Consider the following 18,372-nt stretch of genomic DNA (forward strand, 5'->3'; position numbering starts at 1 on the left):
CTAGTCATTCCTCCACAATTTACTCCTCCTAGCCCAACACTCTGTCTTGTCAATGTTTCACAAACTTGTTCTTTGTCTAAAAGACATAGACTGTCCCCAACTTAGGACTTTTTCGACTTCACAATAGTGCGAAAGCAATTCACATTCAGTAGAAACCATACATCAAATTTTTAATTTTGATCTTTTCCCAGACTAGCGATACACAGTACAACACTCTCTCATGATTCTGGGCGGCAGCAGGAGCAGCGAGCTGCAGCTCCCAGCAATCAGGAGGGTAAACAACCGATACACTTACGACAACTCTGGACCCATACAACCATTCTGTTTTTCACTTTCAGTACAGTATTCGATAAGTTACATGAGATAATCAACACTTTATTATAAAATAGGCTGTATGTTAGATGATTTTGCCCAACTGTAGGCTGATATAGGTGCTCTGAGCATGTTTAAGGCAGGCTAGACTGAGCTATGATGTTGAGTAGATTGAGTAGGTTAGGTACATTAAACCCATCAACTTATGATAGGGGAGGTAACCCCACTGTAAGTCGAGGAAGACCTGTAAAAGCTTTCTGCTCTGGTCTTCATTCTCCATGTACGTGTAAAAAAAAATTTAAACTTGTATGTTTTTCTCCTATTAATCTATATCAATTTAATTCTTAGGCCCAGCCACAGACCCTAACAGGGTAGAGAACTGCAGAGTTGAACTTTATAGAAAGGGTACAATTCAGATTTGAGGAAAGAAGGAAAGAAATCAGGCAGTGACATGAAGACTGGTAAGGAAAGCAGAAAGCACATAGTAGGTTTAGAGGATGGTGAAGAAACCAGTCTGGTCAGAGTATAGCTTTTCTATAAAGAACATAAACTTGAAAAGGCAGAGTTTGATGAGACTTTGAAGAGTTCAGATTAAGAAATGTGAACTTCAGTCAGCAGGAAAGAGTACTTCTGGAAAATTTTTACACAGATACACATAAACATTCCCTAAAAGTACACACAGATTAGACAACTTGAAAAAATTACTTGCTGAACCTAATACATTATGTATGACAAAGTTAAAATAAAACTCATTTTCTTTCGGCAGAGAGAGTACCTAGAAAACACACACACACACACACACACACACACACACACACACACACACTTCTGACCATTCACTAATCTGTTAAGATTTCATTCTACTAAGCTTCTTGAATTAAAACTTCCCATGACAAAATGCTGACTTCTGATTACTAAGGATTTTATCACACAACGTGCATGAATCACTCTTGATTTTTCTTCTTTGCTTTTCTTTCCCATTCTTGAATATTCCATTACTTCAACACCAGCATGCAGGAAAAAGAGGGAAAGGACTAAAACGAAATCTACGGATTTTTGAAATACAGTCAGGGCATGATGTAAAGAATATAAAACGGGCTTCCCTGGTGGTGCAGTGGTTGAGAGTCTGCCTGCCAATGCAGGGGACATGGGTTCGAGCCCTGGTCTGGGAGGATCCCACGTGCCGCAGAGCAACTGGGCCCGTGAGCCACGACTACTGACCTGCGTGTCTGGAGCCTGTGCTCCGCAACAAGAGAGGCCACGATAGTGAGATGCCCGCGCACCGCGATGAAGAGTGGCCCCCGCTCGCCGCAACTAGAGAAAGCCCTTGCACAGAAACGAAGACCCAACACAGCCAAAATAAATAAATAAAATTTTAAAAAAAGAATATAAAACTTCAAGTTCCGATTCCCATTACTAATAGTTTGATTTCAAAGAAGTCATTCAGTCTCACGGTGTCTCAAATGTTCTCACCTACTTTCTTACATACTTGAAAGGTTACTGCATTCAAAATATCACAAAAAAAGGCTTCCCTGGTGGCGCGGTGGTTGAGAGTCCACCTTCCGATGCAGGGGACACAGGTTCGTGCCCCGGTCCGGGAAGATCCCACATGCTGCAGAGCGGCTGGGCCCGTGAGCCATGGCCGCTGAGCCTGTGCGTCCAGAGCCTGTGCTCCACAACGGGAGAGGCCACAACAGTGAGAGGCCCGTGTACCGCCAAAAAAAAAAAAAAAAAAAAAAAATCACAAAAAAAGTGGTCTAAAAACTAACTACCAGCAAAACTCACTTTATTGCACTTCAGACACTGCATTTTTTACATATTGTAGGTTTGTTGCAACCCTGCATTGTCAAATGATGGTTAGCACTTTTTAGCAATACAGTATTTTTTAAATTAAGGTATGTACATTTTTTAGACACAATGCACATTGCACACTTAATAGACTACAGTATAGTGTAAACATAACTTTTATATGCACTGGAAAGCAAAAACAAAAAATTCATGTGACTCGCTTTACTGCAGTGGTCTGGAACCAAACCCGCAATATCTCCAAGGTATGCCTTTACTTGCCATACAAATTATATCATTAAGGGTTCAATGAGTGGAGCAAGAGTGAGATTACTGGCTAAACCAAGGTTTAAAAACCACCTGTGGGGCCTCCCTGGTGGCGCAGTGGTTGAGAGTCCGCCTGCCGATGCAGGGGATACGGGTTCGTGCCCCGGTCTGGGAGGATCCCATATGCCGCGGAGCGGCTGGGCCCGTGGGCCATGGCCGCTGAGCCTGTGCGTCCGGAGCCTGTGCTCCGCAACGGGAGAGGCCACAACAGTGAGAGGCCCGCGTACAGCAAAAAAAAAAAAAAAAAAAAAACCACCTGTGAGCAATAAGTGTTCTCTCAATGCTCTATGTTACCCTAAATTGGTATTACCCTACTAGTTGATAAAATTCCTAAATATAACCACACTTCACCTGGTTAGAAAATACTCAAAGGAAGGGGAACACCTGACATACTATGTCCCCCAAAACCAAAGGGTAACTCAAATCCATTTTTAACTCGCTGTAGAATCCTATACGACTCTGAAATGTAAAGCATTCTAATAATTCTAAACAAAATGCGTTTGAAATCACAGCTCAGTACAAAAGGTGAGTATGAACTATACCCACCTCCAGGCTAAACTATGAATTTAGAGAACTCTGAATCCGGATAATTGTAGGATAGATACATTTAATTACATTCTAGTTGAATATTAGACTTGTTTACAAAGATGTTGCTTGGTAACAAAAGCAGTGCTTTAACAACCCACTCAGTTTTAGATCTACTCAAGTATTTTATGCTCATAGTCTGAACACATTATGAACTATATACTACTGATATGAGAACCTGAGCACAAGCTTCTTGTTATCCTAGACATCTTCGAGATTTTACTGAAATAGTTTTAGATCTACTCAAGTATTTTATGCTCATAGTCTGAACACATTATGAACTATATACTACTGATATGAGAACCTGAGCACAAGCTTCTTGTTATCCTAGACATCTTCGAGATTTTACTGAAATAGTTTCATCGTTACAACTAATGTGACCAAAGGCTTTTAAAATACTTGACAATGGGCATTTTTAAGAGCTAAGTACCCATTTTTCTGGCCAAAGTTGGACACTAAGGCTACAACAAAATGTCCATTAGAGCCCAGCTTGCACTCACATATTCTAACGTTATCTTTGTAATGACAGCCAACATCACAGTTAGAATTGTCTTCAGGGTCAACGAAAATGGCAGCTTATTTTTTTTCACAAATGAAACTGGAGGTACCACACGTTTAGCCAGCTTTTAAACTGAGGCTACCCAAGCACCACTCTGGAGTTCATCAAAAAGCCCCATAAAGAGTTTCACGTGCATTTAATCGGCGACAGAACATTCTCCCAGCCTACTTTTCTAGCACCCGCTCCACTTGCTTTACGGGAAAAATAACAAAAGAAGAATTCAAGGGTAAGTTGTGAAGAAAAAAGCCATGAGCATTCCAAACCACGGACAAGACAGCGTTACGTACCAGACTCACACTCGGACCTTGCAACGTGCGCACAGAAAACTTAACAGTGACCGGTGTTCCGGCCGCACTCGCCAGGTGGACACCTCCACTGCTCCAGCCACGGGCGCCTACGGCACTCTTCCCGCCGGGGCACTGGGGCCACGGGAGACGGTCCCGCACGCGGGGTGCAGGCCCAGCCCGTCACTCCTGGCGAGGTCTTGGCGGCCGCTCGCGGCGCAGGCTGAAGAGCAGGAGCCGGAGGGCCGAGCGCGCCCCTCGGGCTCCCGACCCCTGGAAATGTGGGGTATCCCGAGAGCTCCGAAGGCGGAAAGGGCGGCGGCGGCAATGGAGAAAAACCCCGCTCCTCCTCGCTAGACTGGCCTTCCCTGGGGTGCGGGGCCGGAGCCGAAGTCCGACTGGGAAACCAACCCCAGCCCGCCGCCCGCCACCCGCCACCCTTCAAACACCGCGGTGCGCGCTGAGTCCCGAGACCTAAGGCCGCGCGAAGCAGGAAGTCCCGCCCCCACGCCGACGTCACCGACGCCGCGGACGCCGGCGGCGGCAAGCGAGCTGAGGCCGGGGGGGCGGCCAACGACAGGGGGAACGGCGGGGCCAGGTCGGCGCTCCGAGAGGCCTCTGGGGGCCGCGGAGATCCCTAGAGCCGAAGGGAACGCACAGTCCGGGGCCCGGCACTTGCCTCACGGAGCCAGAGTGACGCGCGCAGTTGAGCGGGAAGCCGCTCTCCCTCTCCTCCTCCCCACGCAACGTCTCGGCGGTTTCCCCCAGTTTCGCGCTTCTCCTGCGCTCTGCTGGCTCGTCCGACACTTTTTCTTCCCTGAGGGCACTGATAGTGGTCCTGCCGCCACCCCCGCCTTCCTTCGTGCCCGACCGTGCAGACGGAATGAGTCTCGAAGTCTCCTGCCTACCGCGTCGGCCGTGGGGCCTTGGCCCACGAGTGGGGAGCCGGCGCAGCTTGCCAGGCAGAAACGGCCAGGTCAGGAAAGAGGCCCAGGCGCGAGTCCCTCCACGCACCGCCCGCTCCAAATCTCAAAATGTTGGCTCGAGTTCAAGGCCCACTGGTCTCAGTGGTATCAGTGAACTATATGTTACAAATCATTGGTCAGTGGGAAAAAGATTATCTGAGGAATTACTAAACACTGGGGACCGGCTTTACATCTGTTTCATTTGTTTAATACCAGATGACAAGAATTTAAATGTAAAGAATGAAACCATAAAAATATTACAAGAAAATCGAGGTGACTATAATCTTGAGCTGAGAAAGGCCTTTTCTAAGTATGAAGCAATAACCAGAAATCATTAAAGAAAAAAATCGATAAAAATTAACCACATAAAGATTGTTATCTACACACAAATAATAACTAATGGAATATAAACTTGTATCTTGTGGAAAAAGAAAAAAAAGTATTCCTAATACACAAAAAGCTCATACAATATCAATTTTAAAACTTAACACAATAAATAAAATTGGCAAAGGATATCAATAGGACATTCTTAAACCAAGAAAAACAAACTTCTAATTAACAAATGAAAAGATGTTCAACTTGCAAACATCCTTTTTGTCTATCAGTGTAGACAGTGAGGTGGGGATACAATTACTGTCATGCCTAACTGGTGTGAACTTGAAATTGGTACACCATTAATTACCAAAATTTAACAAAATAATTAGGCTTTGCCCCAGCAAACTCATTTTCTAGTCATGCGCTCTAAAGAAAATAAAAAGAAAAACAGATTTACGAGGATGTTCCTCACCCCCTTTTGATCATAAGTGCTTATGGAAACAATGTAAGTACCATCGCTAGGACACTAGTTAAATATGTTATGGTACCTACACACAATGAAATACCCTTGAGCCACTAAAAACGATGATGTAAATCTCTTTATTTACACAACAATATGTCCACAGCATATAGGTTTCTTTTTCCCCCTAAAAAGCAGAGTACAGTTTAGCATGAACAGTGCTTCATCCAAACATGAGTATGCATGTGTATATATGTGAATGTAAATACAAAAAGATCAGGAAGGATGTCAGCCAAAATGCAACTGATTTTTATTTTATCTTTTGACCTTTTCTATCTTGTTTGAATTTTGTATAATGAATATATCATTTTTACAAAAACAAAATTGTGTTTTAATTAACGATGCCAGTGAAAAAGGGCCAGTTTACTACAGACCCTCACAGGTGGATAACCAATGTGAAGTAATTATATTTGGGATCTAAGTCTCAGCTTTTTAAGTGTCCACAGATTTGGTTACATTAATTTACCTAGAGTTGGACAAACTTTTATCATTTGGACATCATGATCTGACTCCCAGATTGGACTGGGTATCCTTCCTGTGTGCTCTCTGTGTGCCTCTCATGGCATTTGCCACACTGAACTATAATTCCCTCTTTCTGTCACTAGACTGTTTACTCCTACCACACACACATGTCCTTTTTCTGCCATGTTATGTGCTTATTTTCCCCTGATTCCTTTTCTGTCATCTACTTTATTATTCTGCGTGTAAGTTTTCATTTTAATGTAATTACACAGATATTAAAGGGATAATTCAACAAGTTTATGCCAAAAAATTTAACTTAAGTGAAATGGACAAATTCCTGAAAAGATTACCAAAAAATTGACACAAGAAGGAAAAGAAAATCTAATTGTCCAAATACCTATGAAAGAAACTGAATTTGTAATGAAAAACCTTCCACAAATAAAACTCCAGGCCCAGATGGCTTCACCAGTAAATTTTAAAGAAGTTAAAATACCAGTCCTACACTATTTCACAAAATAGAGCAAGAAGGAACACTTCCAAATTCATTTTATAAGGCCAACATAATCCTGATACCAAAACTTAACAAGGACAGTTTACAAGAAATTTACAAACCAATATGTCTCATGAATATAGACTTTTTAAGTTTGAATGAAATATTGGCAACTTGAAACTTGCAATATAGAGGATAAGATACCATGACCAGGGAAAATTAGGTTAACATTGAAAAGTCAGTGTAATTCACCACATTAACAGGAAGAAAGAGAAAAACAAAATGATAGTCTCAATAGATGCCGAAAAAGCATATGACAAAATTCAAAACTTACTCATGTTAAAAAACTCTCAGCAACCTGGGAATAGAAGGGAACTTCCTCAATATGATAACATGTTTGAAAAATGTAATAGTGAAATACTAAAACTTTTTCCCCTAAGATCACGAACGTAAGAATGTCTGCTTTCACCACTTCTATTCAGAATGATATTGAAGATCTCAATGCAATAAAACAATAAGAAAAAAACATAAAGATTGGAAAGACTTGGGCTTCCTGATTGCAAAACTTACAACAAAACTACATACATAATCAAGACAGTGCCATATTGCCAAAAACATACATAAATATAGATCAGTGGACTAGAATTCAAAGGCCAGAAGTAAACCCCTACACTTATGATCAGTTGTCTTTTGACAAATGTGCCAAGATAATTCAGTGGGGGAAAGTATAGTCTTTTCAATAAATGGTACTGGTAAAACTGGATATCCACATGGAAAAGAATGAGCTTGGACCTCATGCTATGTACAAATGTTGAAATGAATCAAAGATCCAAATGTAAGAGCTAAAACTATAAAATTCATCAGAAAAAAAAAGCCATAAGTCTTCGCAACAATGGATTAGGCAATGGTTTCTTAGATGTGACACTGAAAGCACAAAGAAAAAAACATAAATTGTACTTTATCAGAATTTTAAAACTGTGCTTTAAAGAACATCAAGAAAGTGAAAAGAGGGGCTTCCCTGGTGGCGCAGTGGTTGAGAGTCTGCCTGCCGATGCAGGGGACACGGGTTCATGCCCCAGTCCAGGAAGATCCCACATGCCGCGGAGCAGCTGGGCCCGTGGGCCATGGCCGCTGAGCCTGCATGTCTGGAGCCTGTGCTCTGCAACGGGAGAGGCCACAACAGTGAGAGGCCCGTGTACCACAAAAAAAAAAAAAAAAAAAAAAAAAGAACGTGAAAAGACAACCTACAGAATGGGAGATAATATTTGAAAACCATGTATCTGATAAGGGATTTGTGTTCAAGATATATAAAGAACTCTTAAAATTAAACAATAAAAAGACAACCCAATTTAAAAATGAACAAAGGATTTGAATACAGATTTCTTCAAAGAAGATATACAAATGGCCAACATGCATATGAGAAGATGACCAGCATCATTCGGGAAATGCAAATTAAAACCACGATGCAATACCACTTTATACCCACCAGAATGACTATACTCAAAAGATGGACAATAACAAGTGTTAGTGAGGATGTGGAGAAATTGGAACCCTTGTACCCCTGTGATGAGAATGTAAAATGGTGACTTGGGAATAGTTTGGCAACCCCTCAAGAGGTTAAACATAGAGTTACCATATGACCCAGCAGTTCCTTGTGAATTGGAAACTTATGTTCACACAAAATTTTGTATACAAATATTCATAGCAACATTATTCATAAAAACCCAAAAGTAGAAACAATCCAAATACCCATCAACTAATGAATGAATAAACAAAATGTGCTATAATCTACACAATGGAATATTATTCAGCCATAAAAGGTACTGATTCCTGCTGCCACCTGGATGAACCTTGAACACATTATATGCTAAGTGAAAGACACGTATTGCATGATTTCATTTATATGAAATGCCCAGAATAGGCAAATCCATAGGGAAAGAAAATAGTCGTCGTCTAGGGAAGGGGATGTGGACAATGCAGAGTGACTGCTAATGAGTATGAGGTTTATATGTGGGGTGATGGAAATAATCTGAAATTAGATAGTGGCGGTGGTTGCATAGTTTTGTGAACATATTAAAACCCACTGAAATATACACTTGAAAAGGGTTGATTTTATGGCATATGGACTATATCACTAAAAAATGGGAAGTAAAATTGTATTCACAGACAACATTGAAAAGAAGTAAAACTATTCACAGACAACATAATTATATACACAAGAAGAGCCTATGGACTATACAAAAGAGCTACTAGAACTAATAAATTAATTTAGCAAGTCATAGGATACAGGATCAATATACAAAAATCAATTCTACTTCTACCTACCAGCAACAAAAATTGGGAAATGAAATTGAAGACAACACCATTTATAATGTATCCAATACATCAGAAACCTAGGAATAAACTTAAAATATGTACAAGACCTCTGTACTGAAAAACCACAAAATATAGCTGAAGGAAATTTTAAAAGACAAATAAATGGAGGAAAAAACCCATAATATTCTTTTTTTTTTTTTTTTTTTTTTGCGGTACGCGGGCCTCTCACTGCTGTGGCCTCTCCCATTGCGGAGCACAGGCTCCGGACGCGCAGGCTCAGCGGCCATGGCTCACGGGCCCAGCCGCTTCGCGGCATGTGGGATCTTCCCGGACCGGGGCACGAACCCGTGTCCTCTGCATCAGCAGGCGGACTCTCAACCACTGCGCCACCAGGGAGGCCCCCATAATATTCTTGAATGGGAAAACTCCATCACTAAGCTGTCAGTTCTTCCTAAATTGATTTGTAAATTCACCCCAATCCCTATCAAAATTCCAGAAGGCTTTTCTTTAGGACATAGACAAATAATTCTAAAATTTATCTAAAAAGATGAAAGATCTAAAATAGCCAAAACAATCATTAAAAACAACAAAGTTGGAAGACTTACACTACCTGATTTCAATCTTTCTATAAAGTTACAGTAAGCAAGACAGTATGTTATTTGTATAAGGATAGGCTAGTAAACAGATTTGAGCCTAGACATAGACCCACACATATACAATCATTTCATCTGTTACTAAGGCACCAAAGCAATTAAATAATGAAAAAAAGGTTTTTTTCCAACAAATATTACTAAAACAACTGGATATCTATTTTTTTTATAAAAAACGAACTTCAGCCCTATTTCACTCTGTACACAAAAGTTAATTAAAATGACTCATAGGCCTAACATAAAACCCAGATCCATAAAACTTCTAGAAGAAAACATAGAAGGGCACCTTTATAATGTTGGAGTATGCAAATAGTTCTTTCATGGGAAACAAAAGGCACTAATCATAAAGGAAAAATTTGACAAATTAGGGTTTATCAAAATTTAAAGTTCTGGGGAGTTCCCTGGCAGTCCAGTGGTTGGGACTCCCCGTTTTCACTGTCGAGGGCCCGAGTTCAGTCCCTGGTCGGGGAGCTAAGATCTCGCAAGCCATGCAGCATAGAAAAAAAAAAAAAAAAAACTTCTGTTCTTCAAAGACAGCATTATACAACAGACTGGAAAATATTCACCACACATATCTAGCAATTGACTTGTAACAGGAATATAAAAGAACTTCTACAATTTAAAAATAAAAATTAAGTTCGAACAATAACTCATTTAAGATAATAGCATCTCATCAAAGTGGGTATAGAAGGAACATACCTCAACAAAGAGCATATATGACAAGGCCATAGCTAACATCATACAAATCCATCAGCTAACATCAACAGTGAACAGTTGAAAGCTTTTCCTGTAAGATCCTATAAGACAAGGATGCCCCCTCTTGCTAGTTTTATTCAACATAGTTTTGGAAGTCCTAGCCAGAGCAGTTAGGCAAAGGAAAGAATATTATATATAGAAAATATTATAATATATAATAGAGTAATTATATTAATTAATTATTAATTAATAATATATATCGAAAACCCTAAAGACTCCATCAAAAAACCGTTAGAACTAATAAATGAATTTAGTAAAGTAGTAGGATACAAAATCAATATGCAGAAATTGGTTGCATTTCTGTACACTAATAGTGAACTATCAGAAAGAGAAACTAAGAAAACAATCCCATTTACAATTGCATCAAAAAGGAGTAAATTCAAGGAGTAAATTCAAGCCAGGAGGTGAAAGACCTGTACACTGAAAACTATAAGACATTTATGAAAGAAACTGGAGAAGATACAAATAAATGGAAAGATAGTCTATGCTCATGGGTTGGAAGAATTAATGTTGTTAAAATGTCCATACTACCCAAAGCAATCTACAGATTCAATACAAGCCCTATCAAAATTCCAACGGTGTTTTGCACAGGACTAAAACAAACCATCCTAAAAATTGTATAGAAGCACAAATGACCCCAAATACCCAAAGCTCTCTTAAGAAAGAAAAACAAATCTGGAGGCATCATTCTTCCTGACTTAAACTATATTGCAAAACTATAGTCATCAAAACACTATGGTATTGACATTAAAAACAGACATATAGATCGGTGAAACAGAATAGCGCCCCAGAAATAAACCCACACATATATGGTCAATTACAACAAAGGGGCCAAGAATATACAGTGGAAAAAGGATGGTCTCTTCAATAAATGCTGTTGGGAAAACTGGATAGCCACATGAAAAAGAATGAAACTGGACCACTATCTTACACCATACACAAAAACTACTTCAAAATGGATTTAAAAAAATGGATTAAAGACTTAAATGTAAGATCTGGAACCATAAAACTCCTAAAAGAAAACATAGGCAGTAAGTTCCTTGACATGAGTCTTGGCAATGATTTTTTTGGATTTGACATCAATAGAAAAGGCAACAAAAGGAAAAATAAATGAGTGAGACTAAATCAAACTGAAATGCTTTTGCACACCAAAGGAAGCCATCAACAAAATGAAAAGGCAACCTGCTAAAGGGGAGAAAATATTTGCAAATCATATATCCAATAAGGGATTAATATCCAAAATATATAAAGAGCTCACACAACTTAATAGAAAAACAATCCAATTAAAAGTGGACAGACACGCATGGCAATTGTAGTTAACAATACTGTATTGCATATTTGAAAGTTGCTAAGAGAATAAATCTTAAAAATTCTCATACAAGGAAAAAAAAACTTTTTGTAACTTTGTATGGGGATGGATATTAACTAGACTTATTGTAGTCATCATAATTATATAAATATCAAATCATTATGTTGTACACCTGAAACTAATGTGTTATGTCAATTATATCTCAATAAAAAATGTTGCAAAACAAAAAAGATAGTAGCAAAGACTTGAACAGACCTTTCATGAGATATACAAATGGCTGATAACATAAGAAAAGGTGCTCAGTATCTTTAGTCACCAAGGAAATGCAAATTAAAAGCACAATGAGATTCCATTTCACATGCACTGAAGTGGCTAAAATCAAAGTCTAATAATAAAACAAATATGAATTCAAGCTGCTTCAAATTGTGATATTTACATTGCTAGTGTGAGTGTAAAATAGTACAATCACTTTGGAAAACTGCTTGGCAGTTTGTTTATAGTTAAATATTCATCTAACCTATTCATGACCCAGCAGTTTCAGTGTTAGATAACTATGAAAGAGAAATGAAAATACAAGTTCACAAAAAGACTCATACAAAGAAAGTTTAAAGCAACCTAATTCATAATAAATAAAACCTAGAAACAACCCAAATGTACATCAACGGGAGCATAGATAAACAAATTATATATTTAGTTGTTTTTTTTTTTTTTTTTGCAGTACGTGGGCCTCTCACTGTTGTGGCCTCTCCTGTTGCAGAGCACAGGCTCCGGACTCGCAGGCTCAGCGGCCATGGCTCACGGGCCCAGCCACTCCGCAGCATGTGGGATCTTCCCAGACCAGGGCACGAACCCGTGTCCCCTGCATCAGCAGGCGGACTCTCAACCACTGCGCCACCAGGGAAGCCCCAAATTATATATTTATACAATAGAATACATCACAGAAATAAAAAGGAATCACCAATATGCCTAACAACATGGGTAAATCTCACAAATATTTTAGTAAAAGAAGCCAGGCACAGCAGAGTGCATGCTGTATGGTTCTATTTATGTGAAATCCAAGAAAGACAATACTAATTTGATATTAGAAATCTAAAATTGGCTGCTGAAGACAATGCCAAGAGGGATACAAGAGAACTTTCTGGAGTAATGGATCTATATTTTACTTTGAGTGGTGGTTACACAGGTATACATACAGCTGTCAAACTCACCAAAATGAATGTCTGAGAAAAACAAAGTTGAAGGGCTGATGCTACCCAACTTCAAGAGTTACTATAAAGCTACAGTAATCAGGACAGTGTAGTATTAGCAAAATAATAGACAAATAGATCAGTGCAACAGAATAGAGAGCCCAGAAACAGACCCCCATAAATTTAATCAGTCTTTGACAAAGGAGCAAAGGCAATACAATGGAGCAAAAATAGTCACTTCAACAAATGCTGCTAGAACAACTGGACATCCACATGCAAAAATATGATTCTAGGCACAAACCTTACACCCTTCACAAAAATTAACTCAAAATGGTTCATAGACCTAAGTGTAAAACACAAAACTATAAAACTCCTAAAAGATAACATAGGAGAAAACCTAGATGACTTTGGGTATAGTGATGTCTTTTTAAAATTTTATTTACATACTTATTTTTAACTGAAGTATAATTGACCTACAACACTATGTTAGTTCTAGGTGCACAACATAGTCATTCAATATTTCTATACATTACAAAATGATCACCATGATAAGTCTAGTTATCTTCTGTCACCATACAAAGTTAATACAATATTCTTGAGTACATTCCCCATGCTATACATTTCATTCCCATGACTCATTTATTTTGTAACTTGAGATTTAGATATAACACCAGACATCATCTGTGAAAGAGATAATTGATAAGTTGGACTTCATTAAAATTAAAAACAAAAGACAATGCAAGAGACAATGTCAAATTAGAAAACAAGCCACAAACTGGAGAAAATATCTGCAAAAGATGCACCTGATAAAGGACTGTTATCCAAAATATACAAGGAACCCTTAAAACTCAATAAGAAAATAAACAATCTGATTTTAAAATGGGCCAAAAACCTTAACAGACACTTCAACAAAGAAGATAAACAGATGGCAAATAAGCATATGAAAAGATGTTCCACATCATAAATCATCAGTGAAATGCAAACTAGAACAAAGATGAGATACCACTACACATCTATTAGAATGGCCAAAATTCAGAACACTGACAACACCAAATGCTGGCAAGGAGGTGGAGCAACGGGAACTCTCATGCATTGCTGGTGGGAATGCAAAATGGGAGAACCTCTTTGGAAGACAATTTGGCAATTTCTTAGAAAACTAAACAAACTCTTACCATATGATCCAGCAATTGCACTCCTTGGTATTTACCCAAAGGAGTGGGAAACTTACATTCACGTTAAAACCTGCACACAGATATTTTAGCAGCTTTATTCATAATTGCCAACATTTGGAAGCAACCAAGATATCCTTCAGCAGGTGAATTGATAAATAGACTATGGTACATCCAGACAGTGGAATATTATTCAGCACTAAAAAGAAATGAGCAATCAAGCCATGAAAAGACATGGAGGAACCTTAAATGCATATTTACTAACTGAAAGAAGCCAATCTGAAAAGGCTACTTACTGTAGGAAAAGGCAAAACTATGGAGACAAAGATCAGTGGTTGCCAGGTTGATGGTGGGGGTGGGAGAGATAAATAGGCAGAGCACAGAGAATTTTTAGGGCAGTGAAAATATTCTGTATGAAATTGTAATGATGGATTATGTTATTATACATTTGTCCAAACCCAGAGAATGTACAACACCAAGACTGAATCCTAAGGTTAATTATGGATTTTGGGTGATTAGATGTGTCAATGTCAGTTCAGCCTTGGTAAAATAAATGCACCATTCTGGTGAATGATGTTGATAATGGGGGAGGATATACATGTGTAGAATGGGGGGTATATGGGAAATCTCTGTACCTTCATCTCAATTTTGTTGTAAACCTAAAACTGCTCTTTTAAAGTCTTTTTAAAAAATGAACATCTAAGATATGTGCATTTTATTCTATGTTAATTATACTACAATAAAATATATATTTTAAAGTGCTGATAAAGATGATTCCTTTCTGTTAACTGAAATACCAATGTCTGCTAGCAAGGTCACTTTCTTCCTTATATCAAGATATCTGAGAAATCTATCTAGTAACCATAAAGTTGTTAGGTGCACCCATATTCAGAGCAAAGTATATGGTCCTGAGGGGTAAGTCCAAACTGCAGAAAAGCTTGATAAGCTATCAAGCAACAACAAATGTGTTTGTTTACCATGGCAGATAAATGAAAGAAATAACTGCTATAAAAATGAAGGCTTTGATATCATGGAGCTAATAAATTCGCATTACACACACGAGTGGAATAATGGGGTCCTTAGGAACCTAATAGGAAATTGTTTTATAAGTTTAAATTTTAAATGAGAGAAAGTGAGGACATGTGGAGTATTTGATTAAGAAAGAGTGATTTAGGATATGGGAATTCTTTTGATAAAAAGCAGGCATTCCAGTATTGCTTTTCACATTTAATACTTTGTTGCCAAAGCCAGAAATAATGTAAGAAGAATAAGCTTGTATTTCAGAATGTCAAGGAAAAAAAGTTATATGTCGTATGGCTCAGTGGTAGACAGAACTATTTTTGTCTTCTTAAACTTTCACATACCTTCTCATTTTCTCATCTCTCCTTCCCTATTTCTCTTTCATCATTCTACTTTTCCTTCTTGTTCTCTTTCATCCTACTCATTTTTTCTCTTTTTCCTCCTTTAGATCAGGCTTTTTAACTTTAGTTTCATGATTGACCTCCTAAGGAGTCATTTTAGGCATTTTTATCCTAATTTTCCCCCCTACCCACTATGAGATCTTAAACCACAGATATCCTGTATATCTGTTTATGTACTGTGGCTCTTTGGAGGGCCACAAACCATTGTAATATCTAAGGTTTTTTGCCCATTGAGAATGCATGCTCCAGATAATAAGCTCTTTGAGGGGAAGGATCATGTTCTGTTTACTACTGTATGTTCTGTGCTTAACATATAATGCTTGGGACATAGTAGGCAATAAATAAATATTTTAGATGAATATTTATTGAATTAAAAGTGAAAATGATCTCTGCTACAAACTTATGGGTCAACTAAACTAAAATTCTTGGATCTTTTTCAGACAGTGCTACATACAACTGACTACTCCACAATACCTCCGCATTCCAAGAATGTCTTCCTGAGACTATATGCTTGTGACTTGATAGAAACTTGGAAAGCATGGAAAGCACTCTAATCACAAAAACAGTACTTTTGTAGCCAATTCCAAGAGTGGGTTACTTATACAGGAGCTAATTTCATCTATCATAAGTGATTTTTCTCCCTAGCTTCAGTTTCAGAAGGTGATCATTTCCTAAATTTTTCTCTAAATTCTGAGGCTATACAGCTTCTTTGGTACTTAAAACCGACTCTTCAGGTTTATCAGTTTCAGTTGAGGTCCAAGAATTAGATTAGAGAATGAAAAGAAGGGGAAGACACTGTAGGAGAGGGAGAAAAGAAATAGAGAAGTCATTAAACTTTTCTGTTTCTTAATTGTTTTACATGTAAGAGCTCTTCTAGCTCTCAAATTTTGATCTTGATGATTATGCTCTAAGTGGTTCTCAATAGAAGCATTTTGGCAATCTGTGAAGGTGTCATTAGTTACCTCAAGATTGGGGGGATAGTGCTACCAGCATTTGTGGGTAAGGCCAGGGATGCTAGACATCCTGCAGTACATGGGACTTTGGTCAGATCAGGTCCTTGGAAAAGTAGATGCCAAGACAAATTAGGTGTGCAAGAGATTTATTGGGGGGAAGTAACTGTTAAGAAAAAAGGAAAGAGGAAGCAGTAGGCCGGGAGTGCCTTCAGACTGATGCAGTTCTGCTACCCATGAAACGAGAGAGAGAAGGAAGCAAGGACAGGTAGGAAGAGCCTCAGACTGCCATTCGGCTCTGAGAAGTCTTGGCCAGACCAGTGAGGAGTCTCAGAACAAAGACTGACCATTTGAAGGGTCCCAATTTGGGCAGCCGTGGCCTGGCTCTAATACACCTGCTGTGCTCAGTCTTTTTTTTTTTTTTTTTTTTTAATTAATTTTATTTTTGGTTGCGTTGGGTCTTCGTTGCCACACATGCACGGGCTTTCTCTAGTTGCAACGAGTGGGGGCTACTCTTCACTGCGGTGCTCAGGCTTCTCATTGCAGTGGCTTCTCTTTGTTGGAGTGAAAGCTTAGAAGAAGGAGGTTATTGGGACAAACTACACCCCCATTACTCAGTTGTCCTCAGGGACGTAACTGCTATGCATCTTTCTCCTCCTCCATTATCCAGTTCAAAATCTACTATTCTTTACCTGTCACCTCCACAGGTCTTAGTAGCTCACCTGGGTATGACCCAAATGCTCTCTTAATGAGAACGTATATTTACTGGTAATTAGACACTTTTCAGGCTGGGATTGCTGCACATGTCCTTCCACAGTTCCAATTAAGTATCAATAAACTTCCAAATGGATCACATGGAGTCCACATATATCTTTCCTTCCCATTATATGAAAGCAGCCCCTCCTCTTCCTGTTAATCCAGGTCAGTTACTCTTGTCAAGATGGGGACTCCTCTTCTTGCCCGCTGGTGCCTGGACACAAAGAGTTCAAAGTGCCCAAACAGTAGCCATAGCTATTACTTCAATGGAACCCTTGTGTTCCCTGACAAAAATGCACTCCCTTTGGGGACCAAGACTTCTAAACCTGCAAAGCCCAGAGTTTTGGGAACAGGAAGCACAAAGTCTCTCAATGACTCAGTGAGGTGTTAAGTGGGGCCACTTCTCCTCCCTCCCCTGGACTCGTATATTCTTCCTATTAGGGGCAGTGTCATTCAGAGGTCTCTGATTTAATGTATATACTGCATCCTGAAGGATGGCACTCCATCCTTGCAGAATACTGCCTCTAAACTGGCAGCTTACCTGCACCTTCAGTAGGTTGTCCAGTGCTCTTATCAGGCTGGCAGCTTCTGGATAGTGTAATAGGTGATACAACCAGTAGATGCCTTGGTCATGAGCTCATACTCAAATCACCTTTACTGTGAAGTGGTTCCCCTTTTCAGATGCTATGTTGAGCTGGATCTCACGCCAGTGGATCTGGCCTTCTGTAAGCTCCTAGATAGTGGTACAGCTGAGGCTGTGCAGGCAAAAAAGGCAAACCCATAACCAGCAGAGGCATTTATCCCTATGAAGGTGAACCAGTGGTCACTCCAGAATGGAAAGGGCTCAGTATTGTTGACTTGCCACCAAATGGCTTCTTTATCTCCTCAAATAATAGTGCCATATCAGGGACTCCGTGTTGGTCTCTGTTGCTGGCAAGCTAGACCTTCAAAGGCAGAAGTAGCTCAACTTGGCCTTGGTAAGCGGGCTCATGTGTAGCTTCTATATCTGCAAACATGGCCATTCCATTCATGTGCCCACTGTGCCAGTTCTGGGGTAGGCCATGACAACACGTGGCTGACATCAACTGGTAAATCTTTTCGCCTACTTGGTTGTTTCATTCCTTTTCCATAGTTAATGCTTTCTGGCCAGAATGAATATAAGATACAAAAATCTTCACTCTTAGGCCCACTCTGTTTGACCACATGCCTCTACTCCAGACCTCGCTGTCTCCAATCTAGGCATCTGTATAAATT

At 39.3% G+C, this 18,372-nt stretch overlaps 1 protein-coding gene across 5 annotated transcripts in view; it reads right to left on the minus strand.

Annotated features, from left to right (window-relative positions):
* The window catches only part of CEP83 (centrosomal protein 83), a 146,275-nt gene that overhangs the window by 117,884 nt on the left and 10,019 nt on the right, over positions 1-18,372 (minus strand). For 4 of the 5 annotated variants that reach the window (XR_014295240.1, XM_082634806.1, XM_082634807.1 and 1 more), the window contains exon 1: positions 3,856-4,286. The exons of the other annotated variant lie outside the window; for it this stretch is intronic. The gene's annotated coding sequence lies outside the window, so the exon portion shown is untranslated. Of the gene's footprint in view, positions 1-3,855; positions 4,287-18,372 lie in introns of those variants that run through there. 5 annotated transcript variants of the gene reach the window in all.

The sequence above is a fragment of the Mesoplodon mirus genome (genome assembly GCF_964341445.2).
Source record: "Mesoplodon mirus genome assembly, chromosome: 11".
Lineage (NCBI taxonomy): Eukaryota > Metazoa > Chordata > Mammalia > Artiodactyla > Ziphiidae > Mesoplodon > Mesoplodon mirus.